The following is a 14,500-nucleotide window of genomic DNA, read 5'->3' as shown; positions in this document are numbered from 1 at the left end:
GCCATTCATATATATACTCTTTGGAAAGTGCCTATTCAAGTTTTTTTGCCCATTTTTTCTATTATCTTACTATTGTTCTTTATAGAGTCTTATATATGTTATTTACAAATTATATATATATATATATATATTTTCTGCTCTGAGGTTTGCCTTTTGAATATCTCTTTTGATGAACAACAGTGTTTAATTTTAATGTAGGTCAGTTCATCAATTTTTTTCTTTATGGTTACTGCTTCCTTTGTATTGTTTAAAAATTTTTGCCTACTCCAAGGTCATGAAAGTATTTTCCTGTGATATATCCTATACCTTTATGGTATTACTTTTATAATTAGGTCTACAATTAAATCAAGTGGTCACATAAATGTGAGACTGTTTCTGTTCTCTTCTATTGGTGTATTTGTTTATCCTTAGGTCAAAATACACTATCTTAATTACCATATTTTTCCATAGGGCTCCGTGTCTGGTAGTATAGGTCCTCCAGCTTTGTTCTTCTTCAAGATATTCCTGAAGGGAGGATTCTGGGTGAGAGTAGAGTAGCTAAATGTCAGGAATCTGTGTTCTTGTCTAGATAGACAGCAATTGTACTAGTGGAATTTGTCTGATGTAACTACAGATGCTTTATTATGTTTCACTTTATTGTGCTTTGCAGGTACTATGTTTTTAACAAATTGAAGGTTTGTGGCAATCCTGAGTCAAGCATGTCTATTGGCATATTTTCCCAATAACATTCTCTTACATCATGTCTCTATGTCATGTTTTGGTAGTTCTCACAATATTTCAGACTTTTTCATTATTATTATATTTGTTATGGGGATCTGTCATCTGAAATTACAACTTACTGAAAGCTCAGATGTTAGTGATTTTTTAGCAATAAAGTATTTTTAAATTAGGGTATGTACATTTTTTTAGATATAATGTTATTGCACACCTAATAGATTACAGTATAGTATAAACCTATTTTTTTATGCTTTGGGAACCCAAAAAATTCATTTGACTTATTTCTTTGTAATATTTGCTTTATTGCAATGGTCTGGAAATGAACCCACAATATCTCTGAGGTATGCCTGTTTTGGAACTCTAGAGTGTGTTGAAGTCTTAGATGGTAAATTGTGGTTAGTTTGGCTCATTTTAGCTCCAGCACAGTACCATCTACCCATCATCCATTCCTAACCATTCTTGAAGCAACCTGCACATAGTCTGCAGGAGCCAGGGTTGGCAAAAAGGACACTGTCCTCCAAATGTTTGGGATCTGTACCCTGATCACTGCTGTTTCTGATCACAGGTGTGCAAAGAAACAGGTGGCCACTGCTATTGCAATGAGGCCTCTCCTCATTGTTGTAAGCCCTTCCTCCTCTGGATATACTGACTTCCAGGGGATTTCATTTTTCTCTTTTTCCCTTTTTTGGGGAGCCAGGCACTAAATATTATAACATTCAAGAGCAACTGATATATGAGGAAAATTAGGAATTGATTCCACATGTCCAGGGAAAGATGCACTTTCGTTAAAGATCTGAGAAGACCTTAAGTTTACAGTTCAGGCTGATTCTTGGCATAGAAGCAACCTTCAACAATAAAAACACAAACACAAAAAAGCAAAAAAAAAAAAGCAGCAAGACTTGGAAAGGGGGAGAATCTGATTTCTAGAGTTACCACATCATTAGATTCAAACGTCCAGTTTTCAACAAAAATATCACAATGCATACAAAGAAATAGGAAAGTATGGCCCATCCAAAGGAAAATAACAAATCAATAGAAACTGTCCCTAAAAAGATATACTTGGATATTCTTGGATTTTTGAATTTCTGTATAAAATTTACAAGGAGCTAATTTATGTTATCCATTTATGTTTTAAAAACACTTGCTGAGATTTTGATTTGGGTTACATTGAATCTATAGACTAACTTAGAGATAATTAGTATATTACTATATTAAGTCTTCCAGTCCATGATCATTGTATAGTTTTTCATTTAATAAGATTTTCTTTTTTCTTTCTTTTTCTTAGTTTAAATAAAAGAGGGAAATTATTAGATGAATACAAAGGTTCTTGGGGGGATTCGAACAGTTGTAATGGCCTAATAGCTAGAAGCACACCTTTCTGAAGGACAGATCATGTTGCAATCATGAACTTTTGCTTCTGGGTTTTGCAAGATCATGAAGAGAATATCCTAGAGGGCAGTGCTCCCTGTATAGTGCATAAGGGACTAGAATGTGGATTTTTCATTTCTGCTTGCTTTTTGATCCTTATATTCCTTTATTCTGGCCTCATATTTGTCAAGCACATGTTGGCAGATATTCATGAGTTCATTCAGACCTCTCCAAAATGGTTCAACAGCTGGAAGAACACCTCAAGTCTGAATACGTAAATTAATTTTGCTCTCTGAAGAATGCATTGTAGTGTAACTACAAAATTCCACTTCCAGATTCTTCATGATCATGTAACAAAGAGAATTTCCTAGGGTGTGGTCCTCCTTGTGCAATACAAATGTCATACAGTGTCTATCTGTTCCAGCTGCCTGGACTGTTTCCAGGGCTGTCCTCCTCTAGCTTTTAGCTACTGAGGTCTTCAATCCAGTTATTTTTCTCTCTAGCTCCTGATTCTTTTTCATCCTGTGGCAGGGGGGGGTTGCCTCTTCTGGGATCCTCTGGTGGTGCTGGCTGATTGGAGGCTTTAACCCATATCATGAAACATGTGGGAGAAGCAGCTAGCAAGGTTTTCTTTATCTCAATGATTTTAATAGGATTTATTTTTAGAGCATTTTTAGAGTCACAGCAAAATTGAGTAGAAAGTACAGAAAGGTCTCGTGTATCCCTGGCCCAACACACAACCTCTCCCACTATCAACACTTTTTTTTTTTTTAAGATTTTATTTATTTAGTGGACTAGGAAAGATGGCAGCAGAGTAGGGGACGCTATTTCAACTGGTCCCCGGAATTGAGCTGGATATCTACCAGACCACTCTGAGCACCCACAAAACCAGCCTGAGATGTAAGAAGATCTGGATCTCTACAAACAGAATATCACAGGCAGTTGGTTGCGAGGTATGAAGTGGGGAGCCATGATTCCATGGGCAGATATTGGAGGATAAACAGCAGCAAGAGGGTGCCTGGCCGTGGGGATCCTACACCACTGGTGAGGGACAGCCTCGCTTGCTGGGGATGGGGCACAGACTCGCAGACTGGTAGTGGCGGGGAAAGGACTTTAGGGCAGCCCCCGGGGCGGAAACCCGGAGCAGCAGGGTTGCGCGTGTGAACTGGGGGCGACTGGCGGTTTTAGAAGCACAAAGGGCAGAGACGTGCCCCCACCTGGGGGCAGGACTGGAGGCACCACAGAGGGGTGCAGAACCCAGGCCCCTGCAGTTTATAGCAGCACGGACAGAAATGGAGAGAGTGTGGCCTGGAGACCTCACTGAAGAACAGACTGCGGTCTCTCTGCTCTGAGGCAGAGGGTTGGAAACAGTCTCTTCTGCTCTGACTCATGGAAGAGATGCAGAAAGCCACCAGGGAAAGCTGCCAGAGAACAAAAGCCCCCAAAACTGATTCCCACTGAGCCCATCCCCCACCACAGGGGGGGCAGGGCAACTCCGCCCAAACAGGGTTGCCTGAGTAACAGCGCGGCAGGCCCCTCCCCCAGAAGACAGGCTGGGAAAACAAGACACCAGCAACCCTAAGGTCCCAAGAAAACAGGTGCATCTTGCTTAGGTTCTGGTCAATAATTTGGACTCTGTACATTCCCTCAAACACCCATCAACAGAATGACTAGGAGGAGGAGCCCCCAAAATAGAAAAGACTCAAGAGAGTATGACTTATGCTGCAGATTTACAAATGGATGCAGATATAACCAAGATGTTGGAGATGGAATTCAGGCTAGCAATTGTGAAGACAATGGCTAGAACAGAGAAATCAATTAATGGCAACATAGAGTCTCTAAGGGCAGAAATGAAAGCTGAATTGGCAGAACTTAAAAATGCTATCAATGAGATCCAATCCAATCTAGATAATCTAACAGCTAGGGTAAGTGAGGCAGAAGAATGAATAAGCGACCTGGAAGACAATATAATAGATAAAAAGGGAAAAGAGGAGTCCAGGGAAAAACAACTCAGAATCCATGAAAATAGAATCAGAGAAATAAGTGACACCATGAAGTGTTCCAATGTCAGAATAATTGGAATCCCGGAGGGAGTGGAGAGAGAGAGAGGACAAGAAGATGTATTTAAGCAAATCATAGCTGAGAACTTCCCTAATCTGGGGAATGAAACACACATTCGCGTCCTAGAGGCAGAGAGGACCCCTCCCAAGATCCAGGAAAACAGGCCAACACACTGGCATGTAATAGTAAAACTTGCAAATCTTAGAACTAAGGAAACCATCTTAAGGGCAGTTAGGGGGAAGAGATTCCTTACGTACAGAGGGAGGAACATCAGAATAATGTCAGACCTATCCACAGAGATGTGGCAAGCCAGAAAGGCCTGGCAAGACATATTCAGGGTACTAAATGAGAAGAACATGCAGACAAGAATACTTTATCCGGCAAAGCTTTCATTTAGAATGGATGGAGAGATGCAGACCTTCCACGACCGGCAGAAACTGAAAGAATATGTGACCATTACGCTGGCCCTGCAAGAAATATTAAGGGGGGTTCTATAAAAGGAGAAAGACCCCAAGAGTGATATACAACAGAAATTTACAGGGACAATCTATAAAAACAACGTCTTCACAGGCAACATGATGACAATTCATATCTTTCAATAATCACTCTCAACGTGAATGGCCTAAATGCTCCCATAAAACAGCATAGGGTTGCAGATTGAATAAAAAGACAGGACCCATCCATATGCTGTCTACAAGAGACTCATTTTGAACCTAAAGATACATCCAGACTGAAAGTGAAGGGATGGAGATCCATCTTCCATGCCAACGGACCTCAAAAGAAAGCTGGAGTAGCAATTCTTATATCAGACAAATTAGATTTTAAGCTAAAGTCTGTAATTAGAGACAGAGAAGGACACTATATCATTCTTAAAGGGTCTATCCAACAAGAAGATCTAACAATTGTAAATATCTATGCCCCCAACATGGGAGCAGCCATCTACATAAGCCAACTGTTAACCAAAGTAAAGAGTCATATTGATAACAATACGTTAATTGGAGGAGACCTCTATACTCCACTCTCAGCAATGGACAGATCATCTAAGCAGAAAATCAACAAGGAAACAAGAGCTTTGAATGATACACTGGATCAGATGGACCTCATAGATATATACAGAACATTCCACCCTCAAACAACAGAATACTCATTCTTCTTGAACGCACATGGAACTTTCTCCAAAATAGACCACATACTGTGTCACAAATCAGGTCTCAGCCGATACCAAAATATTGAGATGATTCCCTGCATATTCTCAGACCACAGTGCTTTAAAACTGGAACTCAATCACAAGAAAAAATTGGGCAGAAATTCAAACACTTGGAAGCTAAAGACCACTCTGCTCAAGAATGTTTGGGTCAACCAGGAAATCAAAGAAGAACTTAAACAATTCATGGAAATCAATGAGAACAAAAATACATTGGTCCAAAATCTATGGGAGGCGCCTGGGTGGCTCATTTGTTAAGCGTCTGCCTTCGACTGAGGTCATGATCCTAAGGTCCTGGGATCGAGCCCCACATCGGGCTCTCTGCTCGGCAGGAAGCCTGCTTCTCCCTCTCCCACTCCCCCTGCTTGTGTTCCCTCTCTCACTGTGTCTCTCTCTGTCAAATAAATAAATAAAATCTTAAAAAAAAAACCAAAAAAACCCCAAAAAACAAAATAAACAAAACCTATGGGATACTGCTAAGGCAGTCCTAAGGGGGAAATACATAGCCATCCAAGCCTCACTCAAAAAAATAGAAAAATCCTGAATTCACCAACTAACTCTACACCTTAAAGAACTAGAGAAAAAGCAACAATGATGCCTAAGCCACGCATTAGAAGAGAAATAATTAAAATTAAAGCAGAGATCAATGAATTAGAAAGCAGAAACACAGTAGATCAGATCAACAAAACTAGAAGTTGGTTCTTTGAAAGAATTAATAAGATTGATAAACCACTGGCCAGACTTATCCAAAAGAAAAGAGAAAGAACCCAACTTAATAAAATTATGAATGAAAGGGGAGAGCTCTTGACTAACACCAAGGAAATAGAAACAATTATTAGAAATTATTATCAACAACTATATGCCAACAAACTGAGCAATCTGGATGAAATGGAGGCCTTCCTGGAAACCTATAAGCTGCCAAGACTGAAACAGGAAGAAACTGACAACCTGAATAGGGCAATAACTGTAAGGAGATTGAAGCAGTGATCAAAAACCTCCAAAAAAACAAGAGTCCAGGGCCTGATGGATTCCCTGAGGAATTCTATCAAGCATTCAAAGAAGAAATAATACCTATTCTACTGAAGCTGTTTCAAAAAATAGAAACAGAAGGAAAACTTCAAAACTCATTCTATGAGGCCAGCATTACCTGAATCCCCAAACCAGGCAAAGATCCCACCAAAAAGGAGAATTTCAGACTGATATCCCTGATGAATACGGATTCCAAAATCCTCAACAAAATTCTAGCTAATAGGATCCAACAATACGTTAAAAGGATCATCCACCACGACCCAGTGGGATTTATCCCTGGGATGCAAGGGTGGTTCAACATTCGCAAATCAATCTATGTGATAGAACACATTAATAAGAGGAGGGAGAAGAACGATATGGTCCTCTCAATTGATGCAGAAAAAGCATTTGGCAAAATACAACATCCTTTCCTGATTAAAACTCTTCAGAGTATAGGGATAGAGGGAACATTCCTCAAGTTAATAAAATCCATCTATGAAAAACCCACAGCGAATATCATCCCCAATGGGGAAAAGCTGAGAGCCTTTCCCTTAAGATCAGGAACACGTCAAGGATGCCCATTCTCGCCACTATTGTTCAACATAGTACTAGAAGTCCTAGCAACAGCAATCAGACAACAAAATGAAATAAAAGGTACTCAAATTGGCAAAGAAGAAGTCAAACTCTCTCTTTTTGCAGACGACATGATACTTTATGTGGAAAACCCAAAAGACTCCACCCCCAAATTACTAGAACTCATACAGCAATTCAGTAATGTGGCAGGATACAAAATCAATGCACAGAAATCAGTTGCTTTCTTATATACTAACAACACAACTGTAGAAAGAGAAATTAGAGAAATGATTCCATTTATAATAGCACTGAAAACCATAAGATACCTCAGAATAAACCTAACCAAAGAGGTAATGGATCTATACTCTAGGAACTACAGAACGCTCATGAAAGAAATTAAAGACACAAAAAGATGGAAAAATATTCCATGCTCATGGATCGGAAGAATAAACATTGTTAAAATATCTATGCTACCCAGAGCAATCTATACCTTCAATGCCATCCCGATCAAAATTCCAATGACATTTTTCAAAGTGCTGGAACAAACAATCCTAAAATTTGTATGGAATCAGAAAAGACCCTGAATCGCCAAGGAAATGTTGAAAAAACAAAACAAAACAAAACAAAGCTGGGGCATCACGTTGCCCAATTTCAAGCTATATTACAAAGCAGTGATCACCAAGACAGCATGGTACTGGCACAAAAACAGACATATAGACCAATGGAACAGAATAGAGAGCCCAGATATGGACCCTCAACTCTATGGTCAAATAATCTTTGACAAAACAAGAAACAACATGCAATGGAAAAAAGACAGTCTCTTCAATAAATGGTGCTGGAATAATTGGACAGCCACATGCAGAAGAATGAAACTCGACCATTCTCTAACACCATTCACAAAGATAAACTCAAAGGGGATGAAAGACCTCAATGTGAGACAGGAATCCATCAAAATCCTAGAGGAGAACATAGGCAGTAACCTCTTTGACATGGCCCACAGCAACTTCTTTCAAGTTACATCTCCAAAAGCTAGTGAAACAAAAGCAAAAATGAACTTTGGGGACTTCTTCAAGATAAAAATCTTCTGCACAGCAAAGGAAACAGTCAACAAAACAGAGGCAACCCACAGAATGGGAGAAGATATTTGCAAATGACACTACAGATAAAGGGCTGGTATCCAAGATCTATAAAGAACTTTTCAAACTCAACGCCCAAAAAACAAATAAGTCAAAAAATGGGCAGAAGATATGAAAAGACACTTCTCTGAAGAAGACATACAAATGGCTAACAGACACATGAAAAAATGTTCATCATCATTAGCCATCAGGGAAATTCCAATCAAAACCACATTGAGATACCACCTTACACCAGTTAGAATGGCAGAAATGGACAGGGAAAGAAACAACAAATGTTGGAGAGGTTGTGGAGAAATGGGAACTCTCTTACACTGTTGGTGGGAATGCAAGTTGGTACAGCCACTTTGGAAAACAGTGTGGAGGTGTCTCAAAAATTTAAAAATAGAGCTACCCTATGACCCAGCAATTGCACTACTGGGTATTTACCCCAAAGACACAGATGTAGTGAAAGAAGGACCATATGCACCCCAATGTTCATAGCAGCAATCTCCGCAGTAGCCAAACTGTGGAAAGAGCCAAGATGCCCTTCAACAGAGGAATGGATAAAGAAGATGTGGTCCATATATACAATGGAATATTACTCAGCCATCAGAGAGGATGAATACCCAACTTTTACATCAACATGGATGGGACTGGAGGAGATTATGCTAAGTGAAATAAGTCAAGTAGAGAAAGTCAATTATCATATGGTTTCACTTATTGGTGGAACATAAGGAATAGCATGGAGGACACTAGTAGAGGGAAAGGAATGATGGGAGGGGAATTGGAGGGAGAGATGAACCGTAAGAGGCTATGGACTCTGAAAAACAAACAGGGTTTTAGAGGGGAGGGCCGAGGGGGGATTGGTTAGCCCAGTGATGGGTATTAAGGAGGGCACGTACTGCATGGAGCACTGGGTGTTATACGAAAACAATGGATCATGGAACACCACATCAAAAACTAATGATGACTATGACTACTTATGGTGACTAACATAACATAATAAAATTTTTAAAAAAGATTTCATTTATTTATTTTATAGAGAGAGCATGCATGAGCAGAGAGGGGCAGGGAAGAGGGAGAGGGGAGAGGAAGAGGGAAAGGGAGAAAAAATCTGAGGCAGACTCCACACTGAGTGCAGAGCCCGACTAGTGAGATCATGACCTGAGCCAAAACCAAGAGTCAGCCGCTTAACCAAGTGAGCCACCCAGGCACCCCACACTATCAACACTTTCAACCAGAGTGGTACCTGTTACACCTGATGAACCTACATTGACCATAATTATCACCCAAAGTCCATAGTTTAGAGTTCACTCTTGATCTTGTACATTCTGGATTTTAACAAATGTGTAATACCTGTGTCCACCATTATTATATCATACAGAAAACTTTCACTGCCCTAAAAATCTTTTATGCTCTGCTTATTTGTCCCTCTCTCCCTGCTAACCATTGGCAGCCACTGATCTTTTTATTACTTCTATAGTTTTGCCTTTTCCACTATGTCATATAGTTAGAATTATAACCTTTTCATCTGGCTTCTTTCGTTCAGAAATCTGCATTTACATTTCTTCCATATCTTTTCATGGCTTGATAGCTCAGTTCTTTTTATCACTAAATAGCATTCCATTGTTTGGATGTACCATGGTTAATTTATCCATTCATCTACTGAAGGACATCTTGATTACTTCCTAGTGTTGGTGATTATAAAAAAAAAAGCTGATATAAACATCCATGTGCAGGTTTTGTGTGGATGTAAGTTTTCAACTAATTTGAGTAAATACCAAGGTGCGTGATTGCTGGATCATATGATAAGAGTATGTTTAGTTTTGTAGAAAACTGCCAAACCATCTTCCAAATTATTTTACCATTTTGCATTCCCCTCATAGCAATGAATGAGAGAGAGTTCCTGTTATTTCGCATCCTCATCAGCATTTGGTGTTCTTGGTGGGTTTTTTTCTGTACCATTTGTAGTGGTATCATAGTATTTTAGTTTGCAATTCCCCAGTGAAATATGATGTTAAGCATCTTTTTATATGCTTATTTGCCGTTTTTATATCTGCTTTGGTGAGGTGTTTATGCAGTTTTTTGGCCCATTTTTTAAATGGGTTTTTATTATTGAATTTTAAGAGTTCTTTTTATATTTGGCGTAACAGTCCTTTATCAGATTATTTTTTGTAAATATTTTCTCCCATTCTGCACCCCGTCTTCTCATTCTTTTCACAGTGTCTTTCTTACAGTACAAGTTTTTAATTATAATGAAATCCAGCTTATCAATTATTTCTTCCATGGATCAAGCTTTTGATATTGAGTCTAAAATGTTATCACCATACCCAAAGTCATCTAGATTTTCTCCTATGTATCTTCTAGAAGATTTATAGTTTTGCATTTTGCATTTAGGTCTATGATGCATTTTGAATTAAAATTTGTAAGAACTGCTAAGATCTGTGTCTAGTTTTTTTTTTTTTTTTTTTTTTAAGTAGGCTCCATGCCCAGCATGGAGCCCAACATCGGGCTTGAACTCATGACCCTAACATCCAGACCTGAGATGAGATCAAGAGTCAGATGCTTAACAGACTGAACCATCCAGGCACCCCAAGATTTTTTTTTTTGGCATATGATATTCAGTTGTTACAGCACCATTTTTTGAAAAAAACTATCTTTTCTCCATTGTATTATTTGGTTGATGATCAGTTGACTATACTTACGTTTGTCTATTTGTGGGCTCTCTATCCTGTTCTAGTGATGTATTTGTCTATTCTTTTGTTGGTACAACACTGTCTTGATTATTTTAGCTTTATAGGTCTTGAGGTTGGGTGATTTCAGTCCTCTGACTTTGTTATTCTCTAGTGTTATATTGACTCTTTTGAATCTTTGCTTTTCCATATAAATTTTAGAATCAGTTTGTCAATATCTACAAACTAGTAGAGATTTTGGTTGGGATTGCTGTGAATCTATAGATCAATTTGGGAAGAACTGGCATCTTAACAATATTAAGTCTTCCTATCTGTAAACATGGAATATCTCTCCATTTATTTAGTTCTTTGATTTCTTTCATCAGAGTTGCATAGCATATCTCATATAATCGTTGTATATATTTTGTTAGATTTACACCTAAGCATTTCATTTGTGGGGATGCTGATGTAAATGGTATTATTATTTTATTTTTTATTATTTTTAAAATATTTTTTAAGATTTATGTATTTGAGAGAGACAGAGAGAGAGACAGAGAGAGAGAGAGGGAGGGAGAAGCAGACTCCCTGCTGAGCAGAGAGCCTGACATGGGGCTCGATCCCAGGACCTTGAGATCATGACCTGAGTGGAAGACAGAACATTAACCGACTGAGCCACCCAATGTAGGTGCCCCATAAATGGTATTATTTTTCATTTCAAAGTCTACTTGTTCATTGCTGGTGTATAGGAAAATGATTGACTTTTGTAAGTTAATGTTAAATCCTGCAACTTTGCTAAAATAGCTGTTTAGTTGCAGGAAATTTTTTGGTGATTTTAGTCTACTAATGAACCCATCAAAGGCATTCTTCATTTCTGTTAGTGTTTTTTTTTTTTTTTAGGTTTTACATGTTTATTTCTTTCAAAGATTTTATTTATTTATTTGAGAGAGAGAGAGAGCATGGGAATGGGGAGTGTCAGGGGGAGAAGCGGACTCCCCGCAGAGCAGGGAGCCCAATGTGGAACTCAATCCTGGGACTCCAGGATCATGACCTGAGCTGAAGGCAGTCACTTAACCAACTGAGCCACCCAGGTGCCCTCTGTTATGGCATTTTTGATCTTTAGCACTTTTAATTTTTTTCTTTGAATTTCCATCTCTCTGCTTACATTATCCATCTATTCTTGAATGTTGTCTACTTTTTCCATTACAGCTTTTAACATAGTAATCATAGGTGTTTTAAATTTGCAATCTAATAATTCCAACACCTTTGCCATATCAAGTCTGGTTCTGATGCTTTCTCTGTCTCTTCATACTGTGCTTTTTGCCTTTAGTATGGCTTCTGACATTTTGTGAAGAACAAGACATGGTATAATGGGTAAAAGGAACTTAGGTAAATAGACCTTTAGTGATATGGTGGTAAGGCATGGCAAAGGGGAAGTGTTCTTTAGTCTTATGATTAAGGCTCAGTCTTTTAGCCCACCTGTGTCCCTGGGCTGTGAAGTTCACAAGTTCTTCTCAGTTTCCCCCAGTTAGGTGGGACAGGATGGCTAGAGGGGTTTGGAGTTGGTATTTTCCTTTGTCCATATCAATAATGTATAGTTTTTGGTTTGGCATGATTACTCATTTTTTTAATAGACTTATTTCTAAATATTTGATTTTGGGGGGCTGCTATTTTAAGTAGTCTTGTTTTTATAATTTATTTCTCTCATATTTTTCTATGGATAAAAGTGAAAGAGATTTTTTTTGTACTAATTTTATTTCCAAGGGACTTTCTAAATCCATAAAGTAATGTTAAAATTTCACAAACTTGCTTGGATTTTCTGTGTACATGATCATGTTATCTGCATATAACAATTTTTATTTCTTCCTTTTCAATTATGATACCTTTTCCCTCTGCCTTATTGCTGTGGCTAGGACGTCAGATACATTGATGGGTAAAAGTGATGATAGCAGAGATCCCATCTCATTGTTGATTTCAGAGGAAAAGCTTTCAGTATTTTACTATTAAGTATAATGTTTGTTGTAGTTCCCTCTTGCCCCCACTTTTTTTTTTTTTTGGTAAATAACATTTGTCAGATTAAGGATATTTCTTTTTATTCCTAGTGTATTGAGTTTTTGTCTTAAATAGGTATTGAATTTTATAAAAGGTTTATCTGCATTTTGAGGTGATCATATGATTTTATTCTGTTTTATTAATATTGGTGAATTTTATGGATTAATTTCTTGATAGTGAAACCATTCTTGCATTTCTGGGAGAAATTCAACTTGGTCATGATGCAGCAGCCTTTTTATGAGTGGCTGGATTCAATTTGTTAATATTTCTTAGAATGCATTTATATTCTTTTTTTTTTTAAAAAGATTTTATTTATTTATTTGAGAAAGCACAAGCAGGAGGGAGAGACAGAATCTGAAGCAGACTCAGTGCTGAGCGCAGAGCCCGTCGCTAGGCTCAATCGCACAACCATGGAATCATGCCCTGAGCTGAAACCAAGAGTTTTTTGCCTAACTGACTGAGCCCCCAGAGGCCCCTATGCATTTATAGTCTTAACAGAGATTGATTTGTATTTCTTTTTGGTGTGACTTTTTGGGATAATATTAGGTTGGCCTAATAAGTTGAGTTACTATTTGATTTCTCACTTTTTCTAATATCTGCAAGAGTTTGTGTAAGATCAGTATAATTTCTTCATTAAATATTTATAAAAATTCAAGAGGGCCTGGAGATCTCCTTGTAGGAAGATTATAAACTATGGATTCAATTTTTGAAAAAATAGAAAGGGAAATATTTACATTTTTTATTTCTTCTTGAGTGGGCTTTTTTTCTGAGTTACTTTTAAAAAATAGAAATATTACTGGGGTGCCCACGTGGCACAGTTGGTTAAACATCTGACTTTTAGTTTTGGCTCAGGTTGTGATCTCAGGGTGATAGGTTTGAGCCCCAGGTCAAGCTCTGTGCTCAACACAGAGTCTGCTTAAGACTCTCTCTCCTGGGGCGTGGGAGGGATGGGGTGGCTGGGTGATGGACATTGGGGAGGTTATGTGCTATGGTGAGCGCTGTGAATTGTGTAAGACTGATGAATCACAGACCTGTACCTCTGAAACAAATAATATATTATATGTTTTTAAAAAAAGAAGATAGTAGGAAAGGAAAAATGAAGGGGGGAGATTGGAGGGGGAGATGAACCATGAGAGACTATGGACTCTGAGAAACAAACTGAGGGTTCTAGAGGGGAGGGTGTCGGGGGATGGGTTAGCCTGGTGATGGGTATTGAAGAGGGCATGTACTGCATGGAGCACTGGGTGTTATATGCAAACAATGAATCATGGAACACTACATTAAAAACTGTTGATGTAATGTATGGTGATTAACATAACATAATAAAATAAAAAAAAAGACTCTCTCTCCCTCTCCCTCTGCCCTTCCCCCCTCACTATCACTCTCTCTCTCTAAAATAAATAAATCTTTAAAAAAAAGAAATATTATTGACATATAGTAGCCTATTCATTTCATGTGTGTATCATAGTGATTCAGTATTTTTATCCATTACAAAATGATCCTCACAATAAGTTTCATTACCCTGTTACCATACAAAATTATACAATATTATTGATTATAATTTCTATGCTATAAATTATATCCCCATGATTTATTTATTTTATAACTGGAAGTTTGTACAGACATATCTAGGAGATATTGCGTGTTTGGTTGCAGGCCAACGTGTTAAGCAAATATCACAATAAAGTGAGTTAAGTGCATTTTTTGTCTTCCCAGTCCATATAAAAGTTATG

At 38.1% G+C, this 14,500-nt stretch overlaps 1 pseudogene; it reads right to left on the bottom strand.

The window, feature by feature from the left end:
* Nucleotides 1-2,201: 2,201 nt before the first annotated feature.
* Nucleotides 2,202-2,606, bottom strand: LOC112834107 (DNA-directed RNA polymerases I and III subunit RPAC2-like; annotated as a pseudogene).
* Nucleotides 2,607-14,500: the final 11,894 nt, after the last annotated feature.

Source organism: Callorhinus ursinus, unplaced genomic scaffold, assembly GCF_003265705.2.
Source record: "Callorhinus ursinus isolate GAN/ISIS: 27379988/994484 unplaced genomic scaffold, GSC_fseal_2.0 scaffold15, whole genome shotgun sequence".
NCBI lineage: Eukaryota > Metazoa > Chordata > Mammalia > Carnivora > Otariidae > Callorhinus > Callorhinus ursinus.
This window is presented reverse-complemented; position numbering and strand designations above follow the sequence as displayed.